Source organism: Schistocerca nitens, chromosome 5 (genome assembly GCF_023898315.1).
Source record: "Schistocerca nitens isolate TAMUIC-IGC-003100 chromosome 5, iqSchNite1.1, whole genome shotgun sequence".
Lineage (NCBI taxonomy): Eukaryota > Metazoa > Arthropoda > Insecta > Orthoptera > Acrididae > Schistocerca > Schistocerca nitens.
In genome coordinates, this window is record NC_064618.1 from 529,340,679 (window position 1) to 529,354,830 (window position 14,152).

General features: G+C 39.0%; 1 long non-coding RNA gene across 2 annotated transcripts; it reads left to right on the plus strand.

Moving 5' to 3' along the window:
* Positions 1-1,697: 1,697 nt before the first annotated feature.
* On the plus strand, positions 1,698-7,240 carry LOC126260153 (uncharacterized). 2 transcript variants are annotated; one of them, XR_007546612.1, is made up of 4 exons: positions 1,698-1,960; positions 2,064-2,198; positions 6,718-6,913; positions 6,994-7,240. It is a non-coding gene; the product is annotated as an uncharacterized LOC126260153 (long non-coding RNA). The 2 variants fall into 2 exon arrangements; XR_007546611.1 differs by having other exon boundaries at positions 6,718-7,240.
* The last annotated feature ends 6,912 nt before the right edge of the window (positions 7,241-14,152 follow it).

A 14,152-nucleotide genomic window follows, 5' to 3' on the forward strand; every position in this document is an offset into this window, starting at 1 on the left:
CCAAAATATTATTCTGTATATTGCCAGAGACTGAAAATATCCAAAATATACCATCCTGGCATCCTCTGCAGTACAAACATTTGCAATAATTCTAAGAGCAAAACAAGCTAAGTTAAGTTTCTGCACAAGTTTCATTACATGATCATTAAAATTAAGATTTTCATCTACATGAATCCCCAGCAATTTTATTGGTGCCACTCGGTCTATGGCCTTGTCACCCAACAACAGATCAAGATTTACATTTTGACATATTTTCCCAAACTGTATACAATTTGTTTTATTTGCGTTTAATGTCAACTGGTTTGCATTGAACCAAGTGTGGACAGTCTTTATTACTTGATCAGTAGTTGTTTGTAGCATTTGCTTTGGTGCACCTATATCCCACTTGTGTCATCTGTAAATAGTATGGTCTTTGCTGCTCCATCTGAGGTGTGAAAGTTATTTACGTAGACAAGGAACAATAAGGGACCAAGAATACTGCCTTGCGGCACTGCTATTTCCACATTTTTGCATCTGACACTAAATTTATTTTGTGATTGTCTTCCATCAGTCCTACAACCTGTGTTCTGTTTTGTAGGTATGATTCAAACCACATTTTTCCTGTCCCATGAATACCTAATGCTTCCAGTTTTTCTAAAAGAATGCCATGATTAACAATGTCAAATGATTTGGAGAGGTCTAAATTTATTACTACTACGCTGTTGTCTTTTTCTAGATTTTTGATTATTTATTCAGTGTAGCACATTAGTGTTGTTTCTGTATCTTTACATGCCTGGAAGTCATGCTGTTTTCTATTTAGTAACTTATGGGTATTTAGATATTTATTGATTTTGTGCTTCCGTAATTTTTCTATTATTTTGGAAAATGCTGGAAGGAGGCATATTGCCCAATAGTTTTCTACCTTATTCTTGTTGCTGTTTTGAATGATGGCTTCACTTTTGACATTTTCATCCTTTCTGGGAATGCTCCTTCACTAAATGATAAGTTGGTTATGTATGCCAAGGGCCTTGTGATTTGTCCAGCTGCCATTGTTATGATATAAATGGGCACCTCATCTACTCCTGCTGACATTTTAGGTTTCAAGCTTTTTATTAATTTGAACACTTCATATTCATCTGTTGGACCTCTCCTCTTGCTACAAGCAGCTTTTGGAAGTTCATGTTTTTCTTGGTTTGCAAATTTTGAGCTTAATGAAGTTGTTGCATTTATGAAATAATTGTTGATGTAATTTGGCAAATCTTGTTTTTTAATATTGACATTTTCTGTGTTTTTGAGAATGATATCCTGGTCTTCGCACCTCTTTCCCGTTCCAGTCTTCACAATACCCCATATGGCTTTTGATTTGGTATCAGACTGTCTTATTAAGTTGTCATTACTCATAAATTTTGCCTTGGCAATTACTTTTTGATACACCTTCTTGTAATTCTTAACATATTCTATGAACTGTGGATCTGTAGATGTCTTCAATTTTGAATTTAGACACTCTAGATTTCCACAAGAAGTTTCATCTTTTTCTTGTAAAATCATCCCCTTCTTGTTAGAAGCCTCTTGAGCTGTGCAGGGCTAAGGTGTGTAAACAATTACTGTTTTTTGGGTAAAAGTTATTTGTATGTATGTATCTATGTTGATTCCATCATTAATCCTTTTCTCCTTACCATTTATACAATATACGTGGTAATTTATACATGTTTCAGGACAAAATGATGAGGTTGGCAGTGGATTATTCGAAAATGAGCGATCAGATACAACTGGTCTCCTTTCAGTAATTACTCTTTGATGAACTGTCCAATCCCCCTGAGATACTTTATCTGAACATTTCTCAGCTGTACATAATGTTTTGCAATGAAAGTTAGATGGTCTGATAGTTTTCTGTTCCTGAACAATGACTTCTGCCTGCCTATTCAGTGGCCTATACCAAGCAGATCTATGAGTAAAAAACATGAGGGTGGACTTCTACAAGGTAAATTGTGATATGAAACCAGGGAAATCTTCTGTGACACAACACACTGCATGCATCTTACCAAAATTATCCATATTCATTGTGGGTTGTCTCTTTGTTGCAGCTGTCGTATTGCATTAAGTTGCACAATCTGCAGATTGTTAAATTACTGCCACACCTTCAAGAAAACTTTTAACTCTTCTTGTGGGATAAGGAGGGAATGCCACATCTGACACACAACATGCAGGAACAAAAAATTGTCTGTAAACATCCATTATTGTTTATGATTACATCTTGTGTCTTTTTTGTTTATTGTTTACTTTCAAACAAAAATTACTATTATCTTAAGAAAGAGTTGGCCAATTCCAGCACTGACTCATTGACATTATTGTCATAGGATACTACATTTTTTTTCGTTTTGTGAAGTGCAAAATTTTACATTTCTGAACATTTAAAGCAAGTTGCCAATGTCTGCACCAATTTGAAATCTTTTAAAGATTTGACTGAACATTTATGCAGCTTATTTCAGATAGTACTTTATTATAGATAACTACATCATTGGCAAAGACCTGATTTTACTACCAATATTCCCTGTAAGGTCTTTAATATAAAACATGAACAGCAAGGGTCCCAACACACTTCCCTGTGGCACACCCAAAGTTACTTCTACATCTGATAATGACTATTCGTTCAATATAACATGCTGTGTCCTCCCTACCAAAAAGTCCTCAATCCAGCCACAAATTTCACTTGATACACCATATGATCATACTTTTGATAATAAGTGAAGGCATGGTACTGAGCCAAATGTTTTCGGAAATCAAGAAATACAGGATCTACCTGAGTGCCTTTATCCAAAGTTTTAAGTATGTCAGGTGAAAAAAGTGCAAGTTGGGTTTCACATGATCGAAGTTTCCAAAATCCATGCTGATTGGCATTAAGCTGGTCATCCTGTTCAAGATACCTCATTATGTTTGAGTTCATAATATGTTCTAAGATTCTCCAACAAATCAATGTCAAAGATATTGGATGGTAGTTTTGTGGATCATTTCTACTCCCTTCTTGTAGATGGGTGTGACCTGTACCTTTTTCCAAGAAGCGGGCATGGTTTTTTGTTTGAGGGATTTATGATGGACGGTTGTTTGAAGAGGGGCTAACTCAGCCACAAATTCAGTATAGAATCTGGCAGGGATTATTCAGTTTTAATGATTTCAGCTGTTTCTCAACACCACTGTGACTAATACTTAAGTCACTAACTTGTGCTATAAGGTTATGGCAAAGAAGGCACCACTGCACGTGTTGTGCCTACAGCAGCTCTCATTCATGAAATGTATGAGTCATGTGATCCTTACTGCCTAGCTTACCATAATCAAGCAGGACCAGTTAGTCTCCACTCTGAATATATGAATGAATTGGTTGGGCCAGTACCAACCTTAGTGGCAATAATCTTACTGAAACATCACAAGTTTCAGGTATATTTGCCTGAAAAGAAATCCCCACATTCCATTGTCATTATAAAGGCCTTTAAAAGTGTCCTGCCTGGATCTTGGGATAAAAGGCAGAAAATTCAGTTTGTCACAGTATATATATTCAGGGTGAAGGGGCTCTGTGGGCAACTGATGCTGCCAATAAATGCACCACATATAAAATGTTTGAGAAGGCCTTGCTGGCCATGTACTGGTCAGGAGCTGCCCAGGAATGTTTGCAGAAGGAGGTTTTTAGCCCTGAAGTTATAATCCAAAATAGGGCAGCCTGAGAAAATACTTGGAGTCTACATTAACAAGACAAGACTCTTGGACTACCCTGTCATGCATAAAGTTGTGCTATGGATTTTAGAGGTCATACCACTGCATAACATACATGAGGACCTAATCACAATATCAGATGATAATTTGGAATACTTCCTCTCAGTCCTACTTTCGATCAACTTAATCCACATAGACTGTAGATTTGCAAACGGCAACAGTGGTATGAAGTCTGTGAATCCCAGTATGCATGCCAAAAAACCACAGGCATTAGAATGGATTCTGTGATGATGATGTGGTGCCAGGCCCCTGCCACTGAATCAGAACAGTCATGCAAATGTACAGAACTCGGTGCCCTTTACAGGCATCCAAGAAATGAAAGCAATAAGTTTAACCTGGGGTACCAAGCAAACTATAGTGGGACCCCATAGAATCTGTGGCATTTAAATTTTGGCAAACAGTGGCACCAAAATAACAGGAAACAGACACCACATTGGAATTCTAACTATGGTAACAGACAGGTGACCAATGCAACACCACCATCAAATTTTCCACCACCTTCAAAGTCTAATCTTGACAACAGACACACAGACAATATGGAATCTCCTGTTTAGTGGTCATGATCTGAGACCCATGCTGTTCATGTTGTTGAGATGGCAGGTGAGCCTGCCTCGACAATGAATGAAGCATCAAATTAGATATGACGTCATTGAGCTCCATGATAATAGTCAAGGGACAGAAAGGATGCATCAATTCCACTGACCAACCATAGATGTTGTGGAATAATGGTGACAGAAACATTAGGAAAGAGCTCTGTAATAATTCTGAGTTGTGCAGAAAACATGCACAAGAACCTGTCCAAGCTGCAATTAATGTGGTTGTGGGAGCAGTTCCAGCCATAGTTATATTTGAAACAGATGGCTTAAAAGGATGTTTCAGTGCTTTACATGAAAGTGGGTCAATTAGAGTGATTTTTTAACTCTCTCTATGAAAATTTAATCTGTTTTCTTCTAACACCCACAGTTTTTACATACCGGTAAGTCCTACAGTTTGCCATTTTTAAATTTCCATATAATATATACTGCCATGTATCATAAAATGATTCAATATGATCAACTGTGTAAAGATTGATACTTCTCAAGTTGGTTAGAAGCACGCAAACACATCATAGTCATTTGAGTATAAATATGAAGTAAAATTTACCTGTGTCAATGTTAGCAGTTTATTTCAAATTATCCTAATAATGGCAACTTTGTCATGAATATCATGTGTGATTGATCCTGATGTGTTTTGTCACATATGCAGCTCTCTGACTCTCAAAGGCAGGAGAGAGAACATAATCTAATTTGATGAAAAAACATACCTATCGTATTTCAGTAGAATGTTAGGGCACCAGAACAAAACTTTGGTGCCATGTACTGACATACACGCATTGCAGGTTTGAGGAAATTGACATACGGCAAGAAGGAATCTTTACCATCTGGGATTCCAGTGGTACAGAGAGAACAAGAAAACCATGCAGATGATTGCTATTATTGTATGGTGAAAGTTGGTGGGCACAAAAGGCACAGTATGAAAGGAATTGTTTATCCAAACCTAAAATCAGTCATAAGACCCACACCACATGTTCCTAACATTCCCGTGCCTGAACTGCCCACTACTTTAGAATCTTCCACATCATCATCATAAAGTGAAACTTAAGATCCTGATTATGACTCCACACCCACAAGGGACAACCAGAGTAGTTTACACCAGAAAAACTGAATGACACAGTAAAGGCTTTGGGTCTCTCAAAAAGATGCAGCACAAATTTTGGGGTCGTGATTAAAGGAAAAACTTTTATTTCCCCTGGGCACAACATTCTACTGGTTTCAATCAAGAGAGTTGGAATTTCTTGAGTTTTTTCACTACAGAAGGGTCTCTTGTTTATTACAAGAACATGAAAGATGTGTTATCAAATATGGTGTTACATACAACACAAATGAATGGAGGCTATTTATAGATTCTAATGAAAGAAGCCCCAAGGCATACTTCTACACATTGGAAATAAGTATGGCTCAGTGCCAGCAGTAAGTTGTGTGCACTTAAAAGAAATGTATGAAAATATAGAGATGCTGCTGAAGTCATTAAACTATTCAAAACACAAATGGATTGTAGGTGGAGACCTGAAAGTAATAGGAATGCCACAGGGACAACACTCAGGCCTTATGAAGTTTACTTGTTCCCTGTGCCTCTGGGGTAGTCATGCCCATGAATCAAATGGAGTAGAATGGAAGGGCCTGCCAGAACAACAATGAATCCTGGGGAGAAAAATGTGTTAAGAGAATCTCTGGTGAAATGAGAGAAAATCACCCTGCTACCTCTTCATACTAAACAGAAAAACATGAAACAGTTTTTCAAAGCATTACCTAAGATGAGTGATTGTTTTAAGTACATATGTTCCAAATTTTCTTTTCTATATGAGGCTAAACTTAAAGGAGGAAATTTTGTGGGACCGAACATTAGAAGTTTGATGAAAGATAAAGTATTTGAAAATGTACTAACACAAGAAGAATGACTGGCTTGGATGGTATTTAAGAATGTGGTTGACAATTTCTTAGGCGGGGTGGAAAATATGTTGATAGCTCTGAAAAATTTAGGGTGCAATAAGAGCCTTAAAATCCACTTTCTTCATAGCAATCTTGTCTTCTTCCCTGACCATCTTGAGGATATTAGTGAAAAACATGGAGAAAGTGCACATGAAGACATGAAAGAAATAGAATCATGTTATCAAGGCAGGTAGAATAAAGGGATAGTGGCTGTCTGCTGTTGAAATGTGAAATGTATAATGTATGTGTTTTATTCATCTCATAATGTACATAATTTCAGAACATATGTCTTACATTCAGGAGACACATCAAGGTTACAATTTGCTTATTTAAAATTTTGTCACCCTTACAGTAATACTTTGTGGAGAATTTACTTACTTAAAATTTGTCAAACTTAGAGTATTTACATCTACTACAACTATCATAAATTTTTATTCCATTTCAGGGATCCAGCTCAAAGTATCACTTCATCCTTCATGAAATCTTCCACAGAGTAGTAGCATCATTTAATTAGAAAATCATGGAACTTGCTTTTTAAAATATTTACCTTCTTATTCATTATGTCACACCCTTTTACTGTGTTGTGAATTTTCATGGCTATATACTGAGGAGTCTGAGCATGCAGTTTTAAGTGATGAGAGGTGAGTGTAAAGTTTTCTTTATGTCTTGTGTGAGTGTTCAAAATGATTTTTTTAAAAAATAGATCAGCTCTGCTGTGTAGGAGAAGAACCACCTCAAAGATGTATAAAGAGGGGACAGTGGGTCTCTAAAAAGAGATAATGTGAGCTACATCACAGTAGAAAATCTCAAAGACAAAGTTTTGATATGAAGAGGAACTGGTACTGAAAAAGTGCAGTGTCACCGTAAGATCTGGCATATGTTGAACTTAAATTGTGATTAAGTCTATGAACAAATGATGGCTATTTGATTTTGTTTGCTGCATACACTGTAAATAGTTTACAGGTCACTATTATAGCTTTAAGTGTCTTTATTAATGCATTAAAATGCCTTAATATTGTAATGTAGAAGAAGGTGTAATTAGATGAATGATGAACACTAACTTCACTTAACAAATGTTTATTCAGCACTTGCACATACAAGAGCATGGAGCAAACTGCCTCCAGCCAGAACACATGCAGTATATATACAGCTACAGAATATTCCAGTACAATGATGCTTGACATTTGTGGATACTTCTAGAATGTACTTTAACTGAATGTAGAAATTAAAAGTGTACAGTCCAGATGAGTTTTGAACTCACAACCCTCCATGCAACAGTTTTGTATCATAACCACTACACCACAGTGCTACTCAGCTTCTGCAGCAACATTGCTCCTACCTTAAGAGAACAGCATCTTGGTGTTACATCCTCATAGTCCATAAACAAGTCATGAGTACTGCATACTCTGACTCCCGATGACTGATGCTGACCCTGGCGGTGATCTTCTTAAAACATATTTTGCCGCTAAACTGTTCATCACCTTTCCACTTGTTGCCTGTTGCTGGAGCTTCGAATTTACTCTGGGTTGCAGGATCCTTGTAGGGCTTCATTTGAACAATGAGGACCGTATCTCTGATCTTTCATCATCTTGTGTTGGGGTTGAAATCTTCAACTTCATAACTAACATCAGACAACTGTCTTACAACTTTATAAGGTCCAAAGTGACACCTGAGGAGCTTCTCAGAGAGATCAGTCTTCCAAACAGGAGTGAAGATCCAGACGAGGTCACCAGGCTGGTAAACAACAGGGCAGTGGCTCGTGTCATACCTTCGGTGATCATTTTCTTGAGCCTACAGCATGCAGAGTTGAGCTAACTGCTGAGCTTCCTCAGCTCTGGTTAACACCTGGCTGATGTGGTCATCATCCATGTCATCAGGATGTAACAGAAACACAGTGTTCAACGCCGTAGTCGCCTCAAGCCCATGCACCAGGAAAAATAGTGTAAATCCCATGGTGTCTTGTTTGGTGGTGTTGTAGGCAAACATCACGAAAGGTAGCACCTCATCCCAGTTGCTCTGCTCAACATTGACGAACATTGATAGCATGTCAGCCATGGTCTTCTTAAGGCATTCAGTAAGCTCACTAGTTTGCAGATGGTAGACAGTTTCATGTGATGAGTAATGTTTCACCGACAGTTTATCTCTGTCACAAGATTCAATTGAAAAACTTTCCCTCAATCTGTAATTAATGACCTTGGGGCACCATGTTTTAATACAATGTCTTCCATGATGAATTTGGCTATTTTCACTGCTTTTGTAATGGCATAACATGTCAGATAATCAGTGCAAACAATAATCCATCTATTACCACTAGCAAATGTTGGAAATCATCTGAGGAGGTCAATCCCAACACGCTGGAAAGGCATTTTGGCTGGCAGAATTGGTATGAACTGGCCAGGTGGTTTCTGATGGACTGTCTTTCTCCTCTGGCACTCTCCACAGTGTGATACATAATGATGGACACTCCTAAATAAACCTGGCCAGAAAAATCTCTCGCGGATTTTATTGTATGTGTTAATAAATCCTAAATGTCTGGCCTCAGGTGTGTCATAGAATTTCTGTAGAACATCTAAGCGCACATGTTTAGGAATCACTGGTAGCTATCTCTTTCCAAATGGATCAAAGTTTTTCTTGCAAAGTAATTCATTAATTACCTTAAATTATCCTTTCACATCCTCTGACCAATTTAAGGCAAGCATAATTTGAGATATCTTGGCGTCCTTCTTCTGCTCTGCAGAGAGATCTTGGAGTGCAGCATGACAGTCACTATCTTCGTCAAAGTCTTGATGGTCTTGCACAGATTTCTTGAGAGACAGTCAGCATCTTGGTGTTTTCTTCCACTTTTGTACACTATGGTAATGTCATACTCTTGAACACTTACTGTCCACCTGGTGAGTTGTCCTGTTGGTTCCTTAAGACCTGTCAGGCAACAAAGTGAATGATGGTCTGTAACAACTGTGGAAGGCCTTCCATAGAGATACTGTTGAAATTTGCACATGGCCCAAATCACAGCAAGACATTCTCTTTCTGTAGTTGAGTTGCTCCTCTCAGCTTTTGTAAGTGTCCTAGAAGCATAGGCTATAACCTTCTCTTTCCATCCAGAATTTGCACCAGAACAGCATTGATCCCATGCTCACTGTCATCTGTGTGTAGTTCTGTAGGTGCTCTCTCATCATACAGACCCAGTACAGGGTCAGTCATCAGAGATTTTTGCAGCACATCAAAAGTATCTTGTTGAGCACTACCCCACATAAATTTAGCATCAGCTTTTAACAACCCTTGAAGTGGCCTGGCTTTGATACAAAAGTCTTTGATAAAATGATGGTAATAAGAACATAATCAGAGGAAGCTTCTCACATCTCTAATACTTTAAGGAATAGGAAATTCTGTTATAGATCTCATCTTTCCTGGGTCTGGCTGCACACCTTCATTTGACACAAAGTGTCCAAGTATTTTGATTTATTTTGGTCCAAAGAGACATTTCCTTGAATTAAGTTTCAGCCCACCTCGTTGGAGACACTTAAGAACAGCCCTCAGTCTTTTTATATGTTTATCAAATGTCTCTGAGAATACTATAATGTCATCTAAATAACAAAGACACATTGTCCACTTCAGGTGACGTAGAAGATTATCCATCATCCATTCAAAAGTTGCTGGTACATTATACAAACCAAACGGCATTACCTTAAACTCATACAGGCCCTCAGGGGTGATGAATGCAGTTTTCTCATGATCAGCCTCATCTACTTCGATTTTCCAGTAGCCCGAGTACATGTCCATGGTTGAGAAAAACGTAGCCCCCTTCAGACAATCTAGTGTATTGTCAATTTGTGGAAGAGGGTAAACGTCCTTTTTAGTTACCTTAAAAGCTTCCTGTAATCAACACAAAAGTGCCAACTGCCATCCTTCTTCCTGACGAGGGCCACTGGTGATGACCATGGGCTCTGCGAAGGCTGAATGATGTCATTCTTCATCATTTTCTCTATCTTGTCGCGAATTATTCGATGTTCCATTGCTGACACATGGTATGCTCTCTGGCTTATTGGTTGATGGTCCCCGGTGCTAATCCAGTGCTTCACCGTAGATTTCCCTAATTTGCTCTTCATCTGTGGATTCAGGCATTCAAAGAACTCTTGAAGAATGGCAAGTAGCTTCTTCTGTTGTTCCTTAGTGAGATCTGGTGATAGTCAAGCTAGAAGATCTTGTCTCATAGTGGTAGCGCTAATTTCACCCACAGACTCGGCATGGGAGGCTTCTATGATGCTGAGCTGTTCTTCAATTAACAGCTCAGCGTTTGTCACGCACATGCGTCTTGGGAAGACCTGCAATTCTCAGTGACAGTTAACTATCCACAATTCACCCAATCCATTCTTAAACGAGATGACAGAGGCTGGGATGACCAAGCTATTCTTCAGTGGTATGCTTCTCTTACATTCTGCTACAAGATCCATGGGTTGATGCATGGCATGACGCGTGACAGTTATCTTTCTAGTGCTGACTGCAGGAACAATTCCTTCATCCAGCACACAGTCTCCACACACTTGGATGCGCATCTTCCTGTCCACAGTATTTCATCTCGTCTAGCATAATCTTCAAGTGACCACAATCTATAACTGCCTGAGAAGCTTTCAAAAAGTCTCATCCAAGAATGATGTCATGACTACACTGTTGTAAGATGATGAATTCTAAGGCCTGTGTATGGCCACTTATACCCACACAAATGGTACATCTTCCTGTAGCTTTTACATATTTCCCATTAGCCACCTCCAGCAGAGATGTTTCGCTGTCGACAGAAATGGTTTTCAGCAACTGCCAATGGTACTTCTCCGAAATGACTGAATATGATGCTCCAGAGTCCACAAGAGCTTGGGCTGGTCTGCCATCCATGAGGATATTGATGTAGTTTCCTATCATTTTTGTAGTGATCAATGGTGGAGGAGTTTTCTCTTTGGCAGCCTCACCTCCAAGGAAGGCTGCACCCTTTAGTTTACCAGGTTGTAGTGGCTAGGTGATTGGCTGGAACTTCTAAATGGCGATGGAGACCTTGATCGGTGTGTTTGGGAGCATCCTCTCCAGCGGCTAGCTTGCAGTGATGGTGACCTATGTTGTCCTGTACCCACATCTTCTTGTTCATCTTCATCATCCCAGATTTTGTGTCAGCTAAGATTGGTCTGCTGTCTTCTGGCATTGGCGTCATCAAATATCCGCTGCCCTTCTCAACAATAGTGCACCACATATCCCAGTCATCCACAGTGGAAACACACTGAGTGGTTATCCTGGGTCCTCCAGACATCAGTCTTCCTTGGAGCCCAAACAGGTTCCTCACATGGCATTGTAGCAACATAACTTCACCTGGGTCTCAACTTTTTCACCGTTTTAATGAAGCGTCTCGGTGTTTTGCTCCCATGCAATCCAAATGCCTTCTGAACTTCCTCTCTCACTATCTGATGAAGGATACTTGTGAAACCAGTAGCTTCCTCCATCACAGATATTGATATGATGTGAAGCCGTTCAAACTTCTTGCATGTAATTCTTTTTTGACGCATTGTCTTGATATACTGGCACCATTTTATGAAGTTGTGTGCTGTCAAATCTTCCTTCAGGAGTAGGGCTTGATACATGTTCTTAGCAACACCCTTCATGAGATGTGCAACCTTGTCTTCCTGCTTCATTCCAGGATCCACTATTTTACACAGCTCCAAGACGTCTTGAATGTAAGATGCTGTAGTTTCTCCTGGACTCTGTGCCCTACACTTTAATTTATCTTCAGCCTTGTACTTATGTTGTTGTGTGTCACTGAAATACTTGCCCAGTTCCACCTGGAATACTTCCCAGCTTGTGAACTTCTCCTCATTGTTCTCATGCCATTGCTTGGCAGTGCTCTCCAAGTAGAAAAATATGTTAGCCAAACACACGGTGTCACCCCATTTGTTAAATTTGGCTATACACTCATTTACCTTCAGTCACTTGTTTACATCTTGGCCATCGTCACCAGAGAACGTGGAAGAATGTCTCATGTGGTGGCACACCGTTGCTGTCATTGTAATATCCTCTTCTTCTTCTGTCTCCAGTAGATTGCATAAATGGCAGCTCTGTCATGGCCTAATGGGAGACACTGTGTCATCAGTAATGTGTGCTATCACAAGTTACAATACCCAGTACCTCCACCAGAATAATGTCCCGTAGAAGAAGGTGTAATTAGATGAATGACAAACACTAACTTCACTTAACGAAGGTTTATTCAGCACTTGCACATAAAAGAGCACAGAGCAAACTGCCTCCAGCCAGAACACATACAGTATATATACAACTACAGAACATTCCAGTACAACGATGCTTGACATTTGTAGATATTTCTAGAATGTACTTGAACTGAATATAGAAACTAAACTCGTACAGTCCAGATGAGTTTTGAACTCGTGACCCTCCATGCAACAGTTTAGTATCATAACCACTACACCACGGTACTACTCAGCTTCTTCTGCAACAATATTGTATAAATATGGCAATTCATTATACCATTATTACAGTTTCCTCATATGCGATAGCCAAAATCTGACTTCACATTTTTCAAGAGAGGCTAACAATTAACAGAAATCACCCCTCAGGATTAAAAGCCTTTAACAAAAATTTAATTTTTCATCTGTGTGTTATTGATGCAATGAATGGACCCATTCTACCAGTACAGAATTCCTTAGCATCTGGTGCTATTGATACCGGAGGCTAGATAAGCAAGTGCAACTTGATTTAAAATTTGAGAACAGAGACATTAGTTGCATGTTTCTCATGCTAAAGGGGTTAAGAGTCAGTTGCTTGTTGGGCACAGGGTTCTTGTGAGGAAGGAATGCAAGAATTGACCTTCTGAGAGGCCACTGTCATTTAATAGTCAATGGTACAAATGGGTGTCCTAAATTTAATTAAAACAAAGGCATGTCATGGCAAATTTTGTTAGGGAATTAAAGTAAGAATCATATGATTGCAGGTGTTGTACACAGGTAATCATCCTGATCATGCTAATACCACACCAGTTTCATCAAACTGTGATGACACAATGTGTGACCCCCACCCACATGTACAAGAAAGTGAAAGAATCTGAATATTTGTCAGTGGAACGGAGCCTTGAATTAGCAAAACTGTTGACGTACTAAGCTAAAGCTTTCTCCAGTAAACCGGGATTTATTAAGGAGTGTCAGTATCTTATGGAAGTGACACCCACCATTTTTATTTTTTGGGGGAGACCATACCAATTTAAAGTATTGCCTTTTGGGCTGAATGTGAGCACTCTGTTCATAATAATAGCTCTGGACACTGTTCTTGGACCAGAACTATTACGCAAAGTCACACTATATGTTAAGTCAAGCTATATATAGATGAACTGCTGATAGTAACTGTGACTTGGGAGGCGCACATTAAACTGCTTAAGAAAGCGTTACAGAGGTTTTGAAACAGTGAAGTCAATGCCAATGTAGAAAAGTCTGCATTTGCAAAGGACAAGGTCAATTCCTTAGGATACATTTTCTAACCCCAGGGAATTGTACCAGATCCTGAAACATTTTCCCCCTCCATCACATAAAAAACAATTGAAAGAATTTCTAGTATTTTCTTCCTTTTCTAGAAGATTTGTACCTAAGCAATTGCTGATCACTAGTGAATTGTTGAATCTCTTGGATAAGAATGTAAAAAGAGTCTGGTGTGAAACGTGTCAGGAACATTTTAACAAGATAAAGGAAGCTTTAGCCACCTCAGAAATTCTGCACCACCTCAACATGCAGAGAGATTTCTGCATAGCCCCTGAGGCCTCATGTTCTGGATTGGGAGCCAGTCTATTCCACGTAATAAACAAAGATGCATAACATGAAGTAAGAGTCATTAATTTCACT